A 13,504-nucleotide genomic window follows, 5' to 3' on the forward strand; every position below is an offset into this window, starting at 1 on the left:
TCCGCCTCATTTCGGTGTTGTCCCCGCTCCGACTCCGGGTTGTGGGGGTAGGTGCGGATCTTCAGTCATGGAGTCGGGGTAGGGACTCCTCCCGCAGCGACGCAGCCGGCGACCCTGTTTATGTTGCGGGGTCAGGCTTCCAGGTAAGAACCTCTCGGACTCTCAGCGGCCGGGCGGCGGATTGTCTTCGCGGGGCCTGGCCGGGAGAACACACCCCCTCGCCGGCCCTGGAGCTCCGAGGCGGCCCCGCCGCTTAAGGTCTTTTTGCTACCCGTCCCCAGGCTGCGCGCGGAGGAAATCTGGCTTTTCTCAGAAGGTTAAAAAAATAAATAAATAAATAGAAATCCCTGCTCTGGGAAGGCCGCGTTCACCTATATTCCCATCCCGTGACTTTGTACGTAGCTAAAGTTGGTTTATCCGTTTGGCTTCTCACATTCCCCTGCTGAGGTGGCAGGAACCTGGGAAGATGTTTAGAAGATCGTCTCTTGGTCGAGTACTTGCCGCAAGTTCCGGGGCGAAATTGCTTGGCTGTAGTTGCGGAGACTTCTCAATCTTTGAGAAAAAGAGGGCTGTCACCTCCTTTCTTTCTAGTCTTCGCCCCCTCCTTCTACTCCCTCCCCGCCTCACTGGAAACTCAGCTGGAAGGTGGGACGGGACTCGGCTGGGACAGATTGCACATCCCTGCCCTCTTCGAGTCAGCAGCTCGGTCAGAACGCTTATTGAGTTGACCCGCACTGATGAAAGAACTCGACCGGAGAGGAAGTGGGCAGACACTGAAGCCCAGCGATTCCAGAAGTCACACAACTTTGGTGGTAGCCATTGAGTGCTCTCTGCCAGCTTTTGGTGAATTCCTCTGTTTTGTCCTGATTTGGCAATAGTTAATTCCCGAAACTATTGTTTCATTCTCAGTTTCAGCACCGTAGGCAGCCCCTCAAGTCCTCAGTTGTTGCCCCAAACCTGCCCGACTTTGAGTGATGCTGCGGGAACAGTGAAAACTAATGCGTTTCTTTCAACAATGATCTGTTGTTCTCCAAGGAGAACATCTGCAGTTTTTGATAACAATGTAAACAAGATGGGTGTGTGCCAAAGAGTTCTAGTAGAGAAACATGGATTCAAGATTTAAGGAAGGTCTTTGAAGGGTTTAATCTATTTAAGGACAATTTTTAAAGGATCGAGGAGATTAGCTCCACTTTAGAGTAACAAAACTGGACGGGGCTAGCAATAAAAAAGAACTTTAAAACAGGAGGTAAGTGTAGTGCAGTGCTCTAGTGCAGGGACATGGGAACGTATTAATGTATTACAGAATCAATTTAGTGGATTGACATTAACATTAGAATGAAAGAAAAGTACATCCTATGGGGTAAGAGTAAATATTTCATGAGGCTTTTGTTTCAGTTTTATAAAACAATGTGTGTGTGAAGAGGCAGGTGTAAATGTACACCATGTTATTGTGGATTATGGCACAGCACTGGATCCCAAATTTGGGAGTCTGGCTGGGTGCAGCCTTCAGTTCTGCCACTTACTAATTCGGTGGTATTATCTGTAAATAAGGGAAGAATTGTAGGAATTAATTGAAATGAAATGTTTGTTACGTAGTTGAGCTTCAAAATTTTTTTAAATGATTGGATAGCAGCCCAGTTATTTCTGTGTCAGGAAAGACAACTGTTTTATTAATATATTTTTCACCTCTGCCTTTATTTGAAAACCAGCCAGCTTGATGTCTCCATGTGTTATAGTAAATCATATGGACAGAATCTTGGTTTGTGAGATTTAATACCTGAAGGGTTTGGAGTCAATTTTTATCTATCCTTGTTTAAAGCTCATTTCTCTCAAGCATTTTGGAGGGGCCTAAACTGTTACTAGCATCCAGCGCCCTTCCTTTGGTATTCTTCTGTATTCCAAAATAACAGATTTATCAGAAGTTTTTTAGGCACGAATTTTAGCGAAGTAAGGGCAGGACTAAGGGTCTGATAGGTTTATGTCTTTGAGTTCAATTGGATAGGAACACATTTTATGTTTTATACTTCTTGCCATAGATATGTACGAAATGAAATGGGTTGGTCAAATATCGTGGTATGCTTCATGTTGGTATGACCTAAAAACGGTTGGTGTTTTAATAAAAAGTATGATTTTGGACATTTTAAAATCTGGGAATTAATAACGGTTAGCAGAAGGCAAAATGGGTTTGACTCAAAATAGTGTTTTGCACCATTTGACGTATTAGTACTACCATATGGCATTGCATATGGTAGTTTCACATGACAGAAAAGGGAAGAAAGTTGGTAAGCAGTGTTAGTTTTCTCAAAAGATGAAACAAAATTAATAGGCAAGTGAATTTCTTTTAATAAAGCATGATGGTTAATCATTGTTTAAAAATTCGTATATTCTGCAAATATTTATTTAGCATATAAAATACAGTATTAAGCTTTTGCAAAGCTTTTGCATTACACAAAAGTTGATTAGGGAACAATGAGAACATATAATTGGTATTATCAGAGTTTACATATCATAGCATATCAATAGCACCAACAGTAATAATAGCTACCATTGATGGTTTACTGTGGCCCAAATACAATTCTAAGCACTTTGTATTATCTCATGTAATTCTCACTTTATCAGTGTGGTAGATAGTAGTACCATTATCCCCTTTTCATAGCTGGGGGATGAAAGAAAGCATCACAAATACTATATAACTTGCTGAGTTCACACAGATTGTTAAGGGAGTAACTGGAATTTACAACTAGGCATTCTGACTATAAAGCCTTCTGTCATGTGTCATGTTTTATTAAAAAAGACAGAATGCTATGGCATTATTTTGAATTCTTTACTTGCAGGTTTGGATGACTTTGCATAAGCTCCTTTGGCCCCCAGTTTCCTCAAGTCCTTCCTCAGAAATAGAATATTAAGTCATTATGTTTTTGTGGGCATTAGGATAATTTATAAAGCTCTAGACAGATTATGAATCTGTCTGTTCAATAAATATATGCCTCAGCTGTTTTGCTTTTGTGGGGATGTGGACATTCGAAGTATTGTTAGCAGTTGGAGGAGGATGGGAGAATAAAGCTAGTTCCGCATAAGAACACTACCCCACAAAGGTACAGAGGTAGGAAAGCAGGACATTTGCCAAGGTTGTATGTTTAAGGAACAGGCTGGTAAGGATATGTGGATACAGATTATGGAGATCCTTAAATGCCAGATAAGGACTTTGTACATGATTCTTAGTTGAAAAGAACCCCTCTTTGTGGACATTAAACTGGAACAGAAGTCCAGTGAAGGAGTGGAAGCTGGGAGGTAGGAATACCATTGGAGTGTAATTACAGTAGTTCAGGCAAGAAAGATGATGGCAGGATTGTTATTATCCAGATTTGTTATTTTTGTCGTCCCCTTTGTTACCCTCAATTGATTAACAGCAAAATCTTTAAAATCGGAGAGGCTTTGTGCTTGGTATGGGGCCACAACAAAGAGGGAACCTAGAGAGATTGTGTTCTACTTACAGCTAAGACTGTGGGAGAAGAACCTCAAAGGATAAGAGGAAATGGTATTGGGGAGAGGGAGAATAGAGAGTCTGTGAATGAATTCCTGTGCCACCCATTCTCTGGCTTCAGTTTCCTCATTCTGTAAAATTATAATGGTAATACCAATTCAGATCTGTTGTACGAAAGAAAGAAAAACATTTGGAGACTCTTTACACTTGAAAAACGACTCAGGTCTAAGTAGCAGAAGGGCCTGTAGGTTTCCTCTCTTGGCAGATTTTCTAGGGTTTGGTGCATTTGGGTGGGGTCTGGTATTAAACCATATAATTTATCCATCTCTGAACTATGTTTTAGTTCTTTGTAATGCAAGGCAAGAGTAACTGGCCAAATCAAATGAAAAATTGAACATTAGGCCACAAGCAGTAGGACAAAGAAAGGTTTATATGTTGTCACACCATTGTTGGAAATATTACTTGGATCCTACTACTTATGGGTTTTTCTATAGCATGCATTCACTCAATAAATATTTATTAAGTATCCTCTATGTCAGGAACTGTTCTAGGTACTCAAGAGTACATCAGTGAAGTAGAGACAAAAATCCTTGACTTCATAGAGCTTGTCTTCTAGTGGGAGAAATAAGATATATTTTAATAATGGCAAGTAATCAGATTTCTTGTACTATGTTTTTATAAAATCACAATATTAAATGGATGCTAGGGGTAAGAGTACTATGCCAGATTGCACCTAATTTTGTAGAGCACTTTGAAGGAAGGGACTATGCCATTCTTACTCGTGTGTCTCCCCATTTCCTTTTCTTTTCAATGGAATGCCTTTCATGTAGTTAATACTCAGCAAATATAGGTACTCATTAAAAGTTTATGATGGGGAGAAGGAGGTTGTGTTAAGGGGGAGGCCAGATCTAAAAGAAATCAGTTTAATGTAGCAAGTGTTAAGGACCCATGTACTCACTAGATTGAAGGTAGGGAAAAAGAAAAGGGTGCTGTGACTTGCATTGCCTGGCTTGCCTGTGAGGTTGAAATGGAAATAAGGTTGTATTGTAGCTGAAAGCATCAACATTGAGGGAATCTGGGTGTTACCTACATGCCCACTAATTAGCTGGGTGACTTTGCATAATTACCTTGACCTCTCAGTTCACTTCCTCATTTGTAAAAAGAGGTAGTTGGAATTTTACAGTTTAAAAAAATCTGCTTTTAAGATTCTTTACAAAATGTCTGTTGCAGTAGTAATGTTTCACTTTACTAATATAGATAAAATAGATCTGATCATGAGCTTCCATTGAATAATAATCAGAGTAAATTTATACTCTTAGTTAATGAACTAGATGTTTAAAAAAGCTGCTTACAAAATTAATGTTATCTACTAAGAAGACTGCATTGTAATTTTAGAAAAATAAAGCGAAGTATAGCCTAATATGTAGTTTTCTCTATTGTTGTTATTAGGAAAAATAAACGATAGTATTTTACACTCTAAAATGGATCTTGATAGTTATTCATACTTTCATACTTTAATTTTACAACAGCCTTTGATTGTTGTGCTAGGTACTGAGTGTTTATATTGTGGTGGCACAGAGAAGGCACATAATGAGAGTCTGGGAGAAGAAAATGTTCACATGGTTAGAGAAGGCATGGCAAGAGGTAAAGCTGTGGTCATAGGCAGAGCCAGTGTATGAAGAACTTGCTGTGCTAAGTCACAATTTAGTTCTGAACTTTATTCTGAAAGTCATTTAATCTGTTAAGGAATTTTATGCAGGGAGTAACATGTTAAGGCATTTTTATATTTACTTTAACTCATATATTCCTCTTTTATCTAGTTCCAAACATTTTTATCACTCCAAAAGAACACCCTGTACCTATTTAAGCGGTTCTCCCCATTACCTGCTGCCTCCAGCCCCTGGCAACCACCAGTTTGCTTTTGTTTCATACGGATTTCCTGGGCATCTCATATTTATTCTGGAAATCTCATATAAATGGAGTCAAACAACTTGTGACCCTTTGTATCTGCTTTTTTCACTTAGCATTCTGTTTTTGAGGTTCTTCCATCTGTTGCAAGCTATATTGTTATATGTGTCAGTACTTTCCTTTTTACGGTTGTCATTTTATTGTATAGTATTCACCACACTTTATCCTCTCGTCTGTTGGTAGACATTTGAGTTTTTTCCACTCTTTGGTTAGTGTGAATATTGTTGCTGTGATTCAGGTACAAGAATTTGTTTGCGTGCCTGATTTTCATTTGTTTTGGATATTTACAAGGAGTATAATTGCTGGATCATATGGTAATCCTATGTTCAGCTGTTTGAGGACTCGCCAGACTATTTTCCACAGTGATCGAACCATTTTACGTTCCCACTGGCATTGTACGAGGGTTCCAGCTTCTCTGCATCGTTGTCACCAACACTGTTCTGTTTTTTTAATAAATTAATATTATTGCCATCATTATGGGTATAAAGTGGTATCTCACTGTGGTTTTGTTTTGGCATTCACTAATGGTGTTGAGCATCTTTTCATGTGCTTGTTGGTCATTTGTACTCGTATATCTTCTTTGGAGAAATGTCTATTCCAGTTCTTTGCACATTTTTAAATTGGCTTGTTTGCCTTTTGGGGTTGTGTTTTTATATATTCTGGATTCTAGACCCATTTCAGATATATGATTTGCAAATATTTTCTCCCATTCTGTGGGTTGTCTTTTCATTTTCTTAATAATGCCTTTCGATGCATAAAAGTTTTAAATTTTGATGAAGCCCAGTTTATTTTTGTTGCTCATGCTTGTGGTGTCACATGTCTAAGAATCCATTGTTGAATCCAAAGTCATGAAGATTTACCGCTATGTTTTCTTCTAACCCCTTATCTGATGTCATTGGTGAATACCTTCTCCCATTTAGTAGGTTTGTTTTGTTGATGGGTTCTTTTGCTGTGCAAAACTTCTTAATTTGATGTAGTCCCATTTGATTATTTTTTTCTTTTGTTGCCCCTTGCCCAAGGAGACATATCCAAAAAGATATTGCTAAGACTGATGTCAAAGAATTTACTGCTAATATGTTCTTGTAGGACTCTTATGGTTTCAGGCCTTACATTTAAGCCTTTAATCCATTTTTAGTTTATTTTTTATATGGTGTAAGAAACTGGTCCAATTTCATTTTTTTGCTTGTGTCTGTTTAGTTTTGCCAACATCACTTATTGAAGAGACTGTCTTTGTCCGATTGTATATCCTTGTTTTCTTTGTTATGGGTTAATTGACCACATAAGTGAGGATTTATTTTTAGCTTCTCTATTGTATTCCATTGTTATATACATCTGTTTTTATGCCATTATGATAACTGTTTTGATTATTGTAGCTTTGTAGTAAAATTTTAAATCTGGGAGTGTGATACCTCCCACTTTGTTCTTTCTCAAGGTTTGTTTTTTTTTTTTTTAACTATTTGGGGTCTTTTGTGGTTCCATGTAAATTTTAGGGTAAGTTGTTCGAGTTCTGAGAATAATGTCCTTGTTATTTTATTAGGAATTGCATTGAATCTGTATATTGCATTAGGTAGTAAAGACATTTTAACAGTATTACTCCTTTCAGTCCAGATGGTTTATTTTTCCATTTATTTGTATCCTCTTCAATTTCTTTTTTTAGTGTTGTATAAGTTTTCAGAGTACAGGTCTTTCACCACTTGGTTAAATTTTTCCTAGGTATTTTATACTTTTTGATGGAATTGTTCTCTTAATTTCTCCTTTTGATTATCCATTATTCATGTAAAGAAACACAAGAGATTTCTTTATATTGATTTTTGTGTCCTGCAACTTTACTGAATCGGTTTGTTAGGTATAAGAGTTTTGGTGGAGTCTTTAGGGTTTTCTATGCATAGAATCATGTCTACAAATAATGAAAGTTTTACTTCTTCCTTTTTGATTTGGATCTCTTTTATTTCTCTTTCTTGTCTGATCGCTGTGGCGAGGACTTACAATACTATGTTGAACTGAAGTGGTGATAGTGGGCAACCTTGTCTTGTTCCTGATCTTGAAGGAAAACCTTTCAGCTTTTCAGCATTGAGTATTACATCTGCTGTGGATTTGTCACTTACAGTTTTTATTATGCTGCGGTATGTTTCTTCTATACCCACGTTGTTGAGAGTATCATAAAAGAAGGTTGACTTTTGTCAAATGCTTTTTCTGCATCTATTGAGATGATTCTATGGTTTTTATCCTTTATTTTGTTAATGTGATATATCATGTTGATTTTATGGATGTTTGAATTATCCTTGCAATCCTGGGATAAATCTCACTTGGTCATGGTGTGTAATTCTTTTAATGTATTATTGAGTCCAGTTTGTTAATGTTTTGTTGAGATTTTTTGCATGTATGTTCATAAAGGATATTGGCCTGTAATTTTATTTATTTATTTATTTTGGTAATGTTTTTGGTTTTGGTATTAGGGTAATGATGACTTAATGAAATGAGTTTGGAAGCATTCCTTCATTTTGAAATAGTTTAAGGAGGATAGGTATTAATTTTTCTTTAGATGTTTGGTAGAATTCACCTATGAAGCCATGTGGTCCTGGACTGTTATTTGTTGGGAATTTTTGATTACTGCTTTTATTTTATTGGTCATAATTGGTATATTTAGATTTTCAGTTTTTCTTGGTTCAGTCTTGGAAGGTTATATGCTTCTAGAAGTTTATCCATTTATTCTAGATGGTCAAATTTTTGGCATATAATTGTAGTATTAATGATTCTTTATATTTGTGTGGTGTTGGTTGTAACTTCTATTTCATTTATGATTTTATTTGGGATCCTTTTTCTTGATGAGTTTGCTAAAGGGTTTTCAATTTTGTTTATTTTCAAAGAACCAGCTCTTAGTTTTCATTGATCTTTTCTATTGTTTTTTAAAATTTCTATTTAGTTTATTTCTGCTCTGATTTTAATTATTTCCTTGTTTTTGTTTGTTGTTGTTTTTTTGTTGTCCTTATTTTTCTAATTCAGTTAGGAGTAGAGTTAGATTGTTTATTTGGGATTTTTCTTGTTTCTTGAGGCAGGCCCATGTAGCTATAAACTTTCCTCTTCGAACTGCTTTTGCTGCATCCTATACGTTTTGAAATTGTGTTTTCATTTTTATTTGTCTGAAGGTAGTTTTTGATTTTCTGTTTGATTTCATCTTTGATCTATTGGTTGTTTTGTAACATGTTGTTTAGTCTACACACACACACACACACACACACACACACACACATATTATCCCACCCCTCCCCCCACTCCCAGAAAACCCCCCGTTTTCTTCCTGCAGTTGATTTCTAGTTTCATGCCATTGTGGTCAGGAAAGATTCTTGATATAGTTTCAGTCTTCTTGAATTTATTGAGGCTCATTTTGTGGCCTATTCTGTAATCTATTCTAGAGAATGTTCCGTGTGTACTTCAAAAAAATGTGTGTTCTGCAGTTTTTGGATGAAATATTCTATAAATATTTATTAAGTAAATCTCATCTAATGTGCCATTTATGGTCATTATTTCCTTATTAATTTTCTGTCTGGATGATCTGTCCACTGGTGTGAGTGGGATATTAAAACCTGTTCTATCAAATGTATGGTGATGGAAAGAGAACTGACGCTGGGTGGTGAACACACAATGTGATATATAGATGATGTATTACAGAATTGTACACCTGAAAGCTATGTAGCTTTACTAACAATTGTCACCCCAGTGAACTTTAATTAAAAAAAAAACACTATTCTATTGTATTATTGAGGATTTCTTCTTTTATGCTGATTAATATTTGCTTTATATATTTACGTGCTCCTATGTTGGGTGCATTGATATTTATGATTGTTATATCCTCTTCTTGGATTGACCCTTTTCTAATTATGTAATGTCCTTCACTTTTTTTTTTTTGCCACTTTTTTTTAAATGTTTGTTTTGTGTGAGTATTGCTGCCCTAGCTTTCTTTTTGTTTCTGTTTGCATGGAATATCTTTTCCCATCCCTTCACTTTCGGCACATATGTGTTTTTCGATTTGAAGTGGGTCTCTTGTAAGTAGCATATAGATGGGCCATGTTTTTAATCCAGTCAGTCACCCTATGTCTTTTTATTGGAGCATTTAATCCATTTACATTTAAAGTAATTATTGGTAAGTGTATATTTGGCGCCGTTTTATTAATTTCTTTTTGGTTGTTTTTATAGTTCTCCTCAGTTCTTTTCTTCTTCTCTTGTTCTCTTTCCTTGTGGTTTGCTGGTTTTCTTTAGTGTTTTGTTTGGGTTCCTTTCTCTTTATTCTTTGTACATCTCTTGTAGGTTTTTGGGTTGTGGTTACCATGTGGTTTATGTATATCATTCTGTAATTACAGTAGTTTATTTTAAGCCGATAGGTATTTAAGTTAGAATATATTCTAAAAGGATTACATTTTTACTCCCCCCTCCACATTTTATATTTTTGATGCCTTATTTTACCTCTTTTAGTCTTCTGTATCTCCTAATTACTTATTGTACTTTGAGTTGAGTTTGGTACTTTTTCCTTTTAACTTTTGTTATATCTTTTAAAATGTCTGATTCGTTGTATTTATTTTTCTTTCTCATATTTTCTTATTTCTGGTTATGGCCTTTACTTTTCTGCTTAAAGAAGATCCTTTAACATTTCTTATAAAGCTGGTTTAATGGTAATAGTTTTTGCTTGTTTGGGAAACTCTTTATCCTTCAATTTTGAATAATAACCTTGCTGAGTAAATTGTTCTAAGTTGTAGGTTTCTTTCCTTCAGCACTTTACAGATGTCCTGCCACTCCCTCTGGCCAGTAAAGTTGTGGCTGAAAAATCAGCTTATAGCCTTATGGGGCATCCTTTGTATAGAATTGTTTGTTTTCCTCTTCTTTCAAGATTGTTTGTTGTTTTAATGGTAGCAGCATGGTTTATTAAGCTGTGTGTTAGTACAAGCATTGGAGCTTGCCCCTCGTGCTCTAGTTGTATAAAGCCTGGATGTTCTGCCAGTTCTTTTTGAGCAATGACACAGGAAATTGAGAGTTAAGTAGATGTGGTACACAAGCTCCTCATTTATCATCTTCATGTGGCAGCTGCCACTGCCAGACATGGGGCCTTCTTCTGGGACTTGACTACGAATTTCACTCTCGACTTTGGCTACCATGTTCTCATTGTGGGTCAGCAAGGAAGGGAACTTGCCGGCCTTATTCAGGCCTGGGCCCAGAATGCGTGGGATCTGCTTGATCGGAGACTCTGAAGCCAAAAAGGCATCACACTTCTTGGCCAGCTTCTTGACCGGCTCCTCATTCTTGTTGAGTTTTTTTCAGGGCCTCAATGTCCATGTGGGGAATATCTACGGCCTTAGCCTCATTAAAGTGCTGCTGGTCCCCAGAACATAGACAGAGAACTGGGGGTGGAGAGTGAATTTAAGCCTGATGGTGCCCAAGAAGCATCTGTCCTTCATAGTTCTTCAAGCTGATCTGCAGCTCCATTGTCTCCAAAAACTGGCACTTTGCACTGGTTTTCATGCAGGACTTCCCGCACCGCCTTGTAGAAGGTATCACGGGAGACTTTGCTGCTCGTGGGGCCTTGTGCCGCAAAAACCAGAAAAGAATCAAGATTGTTCTTTAACTTTTGCCATTTGAATTACAAATGGTGTGGGTCTTGTTGGGTTCGTCTTGTTTGGATGCTTCATGGACCTGGATGTCTGTTTTCTGTCCCAGGTTAGAAATGTTTTCAGTCATTATTTTTTTAAATAAAGTTTCTGTTCCTTTCACTCTTTCTTCTCCTTCAGGGATCTCTATAATGTGAATATTTGTATGCTTGATGTTATCCCAGAAATCCCTTAATCTATCCTCATGTTTTTGAAATTCTTTTTTCTGTTCTGATTGGTTGATTTTTACTAGTCTGCGAAAATCTGTCTTCCAAACTAGTCTTCTTCTGTATTAGCTAATCTGATGAGCTCTAATGTATTTTTTATTGCAGTTATTGTATTCAGCTCTGCTTGGTTCTTTATTATACTTTCTAACTTGAAATTGTCCCTAAGTTTCTCTATTCCACTCTCAAGTTTGGTGAGCATTCTTATGACTATTTCTTTGAATTCTTTATATTTCTGCTTTCTTAGGGTTTTTCCTGGGGATTTTTCTTGTTCCTTCATTTGAAAGATATTCTATGTTTTCCTTTTTTTTGACTTTCCATGTTTACTTACATGAGTTAGACAAAATAGCTCTCTCTCCCAGTCCTGAAAACAATGGCCTTGTGTAGAAGTGGCCTTGGTGTGGGCTGTGTGTGCTGGGTGCGTTTGGCAGGGAGTTGGAGCTGAAGGTGCCTCTGCTGCCTAGGGTTGGAGTGGCCCGGGCGGGAGGCCAGGTGCATGGATAGAGCTCTGTTGATCCTGTTGCTCCGTTTGTTTAGGGCCATAACTGGCTGGGCGATATCACCAGGACTGTTCTGCCGGGCCCTTGCAGGTGGGCCAGAGCACCTGGGTAAAGTTCCCGCCTGCCCTATGGGGGTGGAGGGGGCCATAGGTCATGGCTCTCACTGGCACCTGTATGCCCAACAATCCCTGCTGTTCTTGGAGAGCTCCCACGCTCCCCTCCCCACCTTCTTTATACCGTCTCTCTTGTTTGTTTTATAGAGAGCGATCTTGTGTAGACGTGACCTGTGTGGGTTGTGTTGTATGTGCTGGGTAGTTCTGACAGGTTGGGTGAAGCTGGGCAGTGGCGTATGTCCCTGGGGCACTGGCTTGTTCGGCTGGAGTGCCTGTGGGCACGGAGGCCGGGGTGTGGTGACGCCCTGTTGCTTCTTCTTGCTCTTTTTGTTTGCAGTGGCGGGGAATGCCCTGTGGTGACCTTGCCCTGTGGAAGTGGAGCGGGATGTAAACAGTGGTATTCACTGGCATCCTCAGTCTGGAGAGTTCCCGCAGCTCACTGAGAACGCCCCAGTTTCCCAGCCTTCTTTGTTATCTTCTCTCGGGTGTCGAGAAGCAGTTCATTCGTACTTCAGTTGTCCCAGAGGAGTAATTGCTCTCTCTATGTGCATATTTCAGTGTGCTCACGGTGGCAGCGAGCTCAACAGCCTCCTGCTGCCACCGTCTAGGACATCTGTGATTCAATTTATTCCTGGGTATTTTGTTTTGGATACCTAAACATAAATATAATCGGTTTTTAAATTTCATTTTTGGATTGTTCATTGCTGATGTATAGAAACAACTGGTTTTTGTGTATAGCATTAATTGCTTTTAACAGTCATTTATTTAGGTAAATAAGAAAGTGGAACACTAAAGAATCTTGATCTCGATGATGTGTGATTATTCTGGATGTGAATAATATGGGGTGTCCTTTTAGCATGGTGTTAAATGATTATTTAATTATACTTATGCTATTGTATTCCAGGTAACATATTACATGTACTTTGCTATTAATATAGAAGATAGAACATTTTATTTTCTTTAAGCTTAGAGAAAAGTATGAATATAATAATTCACTTTAAAAGTTATTATTATTATTATTGACTTAATTCTGATGTTACAGTGAAAGCCTTAGAGATAAACCATATTTATCCCCAATCTGGTTTAGAGATCCATGAATGATAAAAATAAGATTGGAATGGAAGATGATTTGAATATATAAATTATGATTAATATACTTTAGTTTACTTTTCTTAGTTTTCCCTGAAAGAAGTTTTTAAATTTAGCCTTAAAATTTTATTATGAATAGACATGTGAACAATTTCAACCAGTAATTAAAGAAATGCAAATTTATACAATAACTGGATACCCTAGAAAGGCTGGCATTTCATGACACAGACCGGTATTTGAATCCTGGATCCACTATTTAAGAGGTGTCATTGGTTAAGTTACTTAAAAAATAAGAGCAGATATTTATAAAGTGCTTGATATAAGGACTTGATATAGGCACTACTATATGTTATTGATGTAACTGTCAGTTTCCTATGTTTGTGGAAAAATAGTAGAACCTACCTCAGTTAATAGTGTTGTGAGGATTAAAGGAAGTAATGCATGTTCAGTACTTTGCCAGAGTGTAGTAAGCATTCAAGGAACATTAGCT

At 37.5% G+C, this 13,504-nt stretch overlaps 1 protein-coding gene and 1 pseudogene across 2 annotated transcripts in view; one reads left to right on the forward strand and one right to left on the reverse strand.

The window, feature by feature from the left end:
• Nucleotides 1-13,504, forward strand: part of RNF13 (ring finger protein 13) — a 128,717-nt gene continuing 115,213 nt past the window's right edge. Inside the window, exon 1 of one of the 2 annotated variants that reach the window (XM_033122312.1) lies at nt 1-143. The gene's annotated coding sequence lies outside the window, so the exon portion shown is untranslated. The remainder of the gene's footprint in view (nt 144-13,504) is intronic. The other variant, XM_033122322.1, reaches the window with a different exon arrangement.
• LOC117037850 (60S ribosomal protein L10a-like) lies at nt 10,382-12,336 on the reverse strand (annotated as a pseudogene).

Source organism: Rhinolophus ferrumequinum, chromosome 2 (assembly GCF_004115265.2).
Source record: "Rhinolophus ferrumequinum isolate MPI-CBG mRhiFer1 chromosome 2, mRhiFer1_v1.p, whole genome shotgun sequence".
Classification (NCBI taxonomy): Eukaryota; Metazoa; Chordata; class Mammalia; order Chiroptera; family Rhinolophidae; genus Rhinolophus; species Rhinolophus ferrumequinum.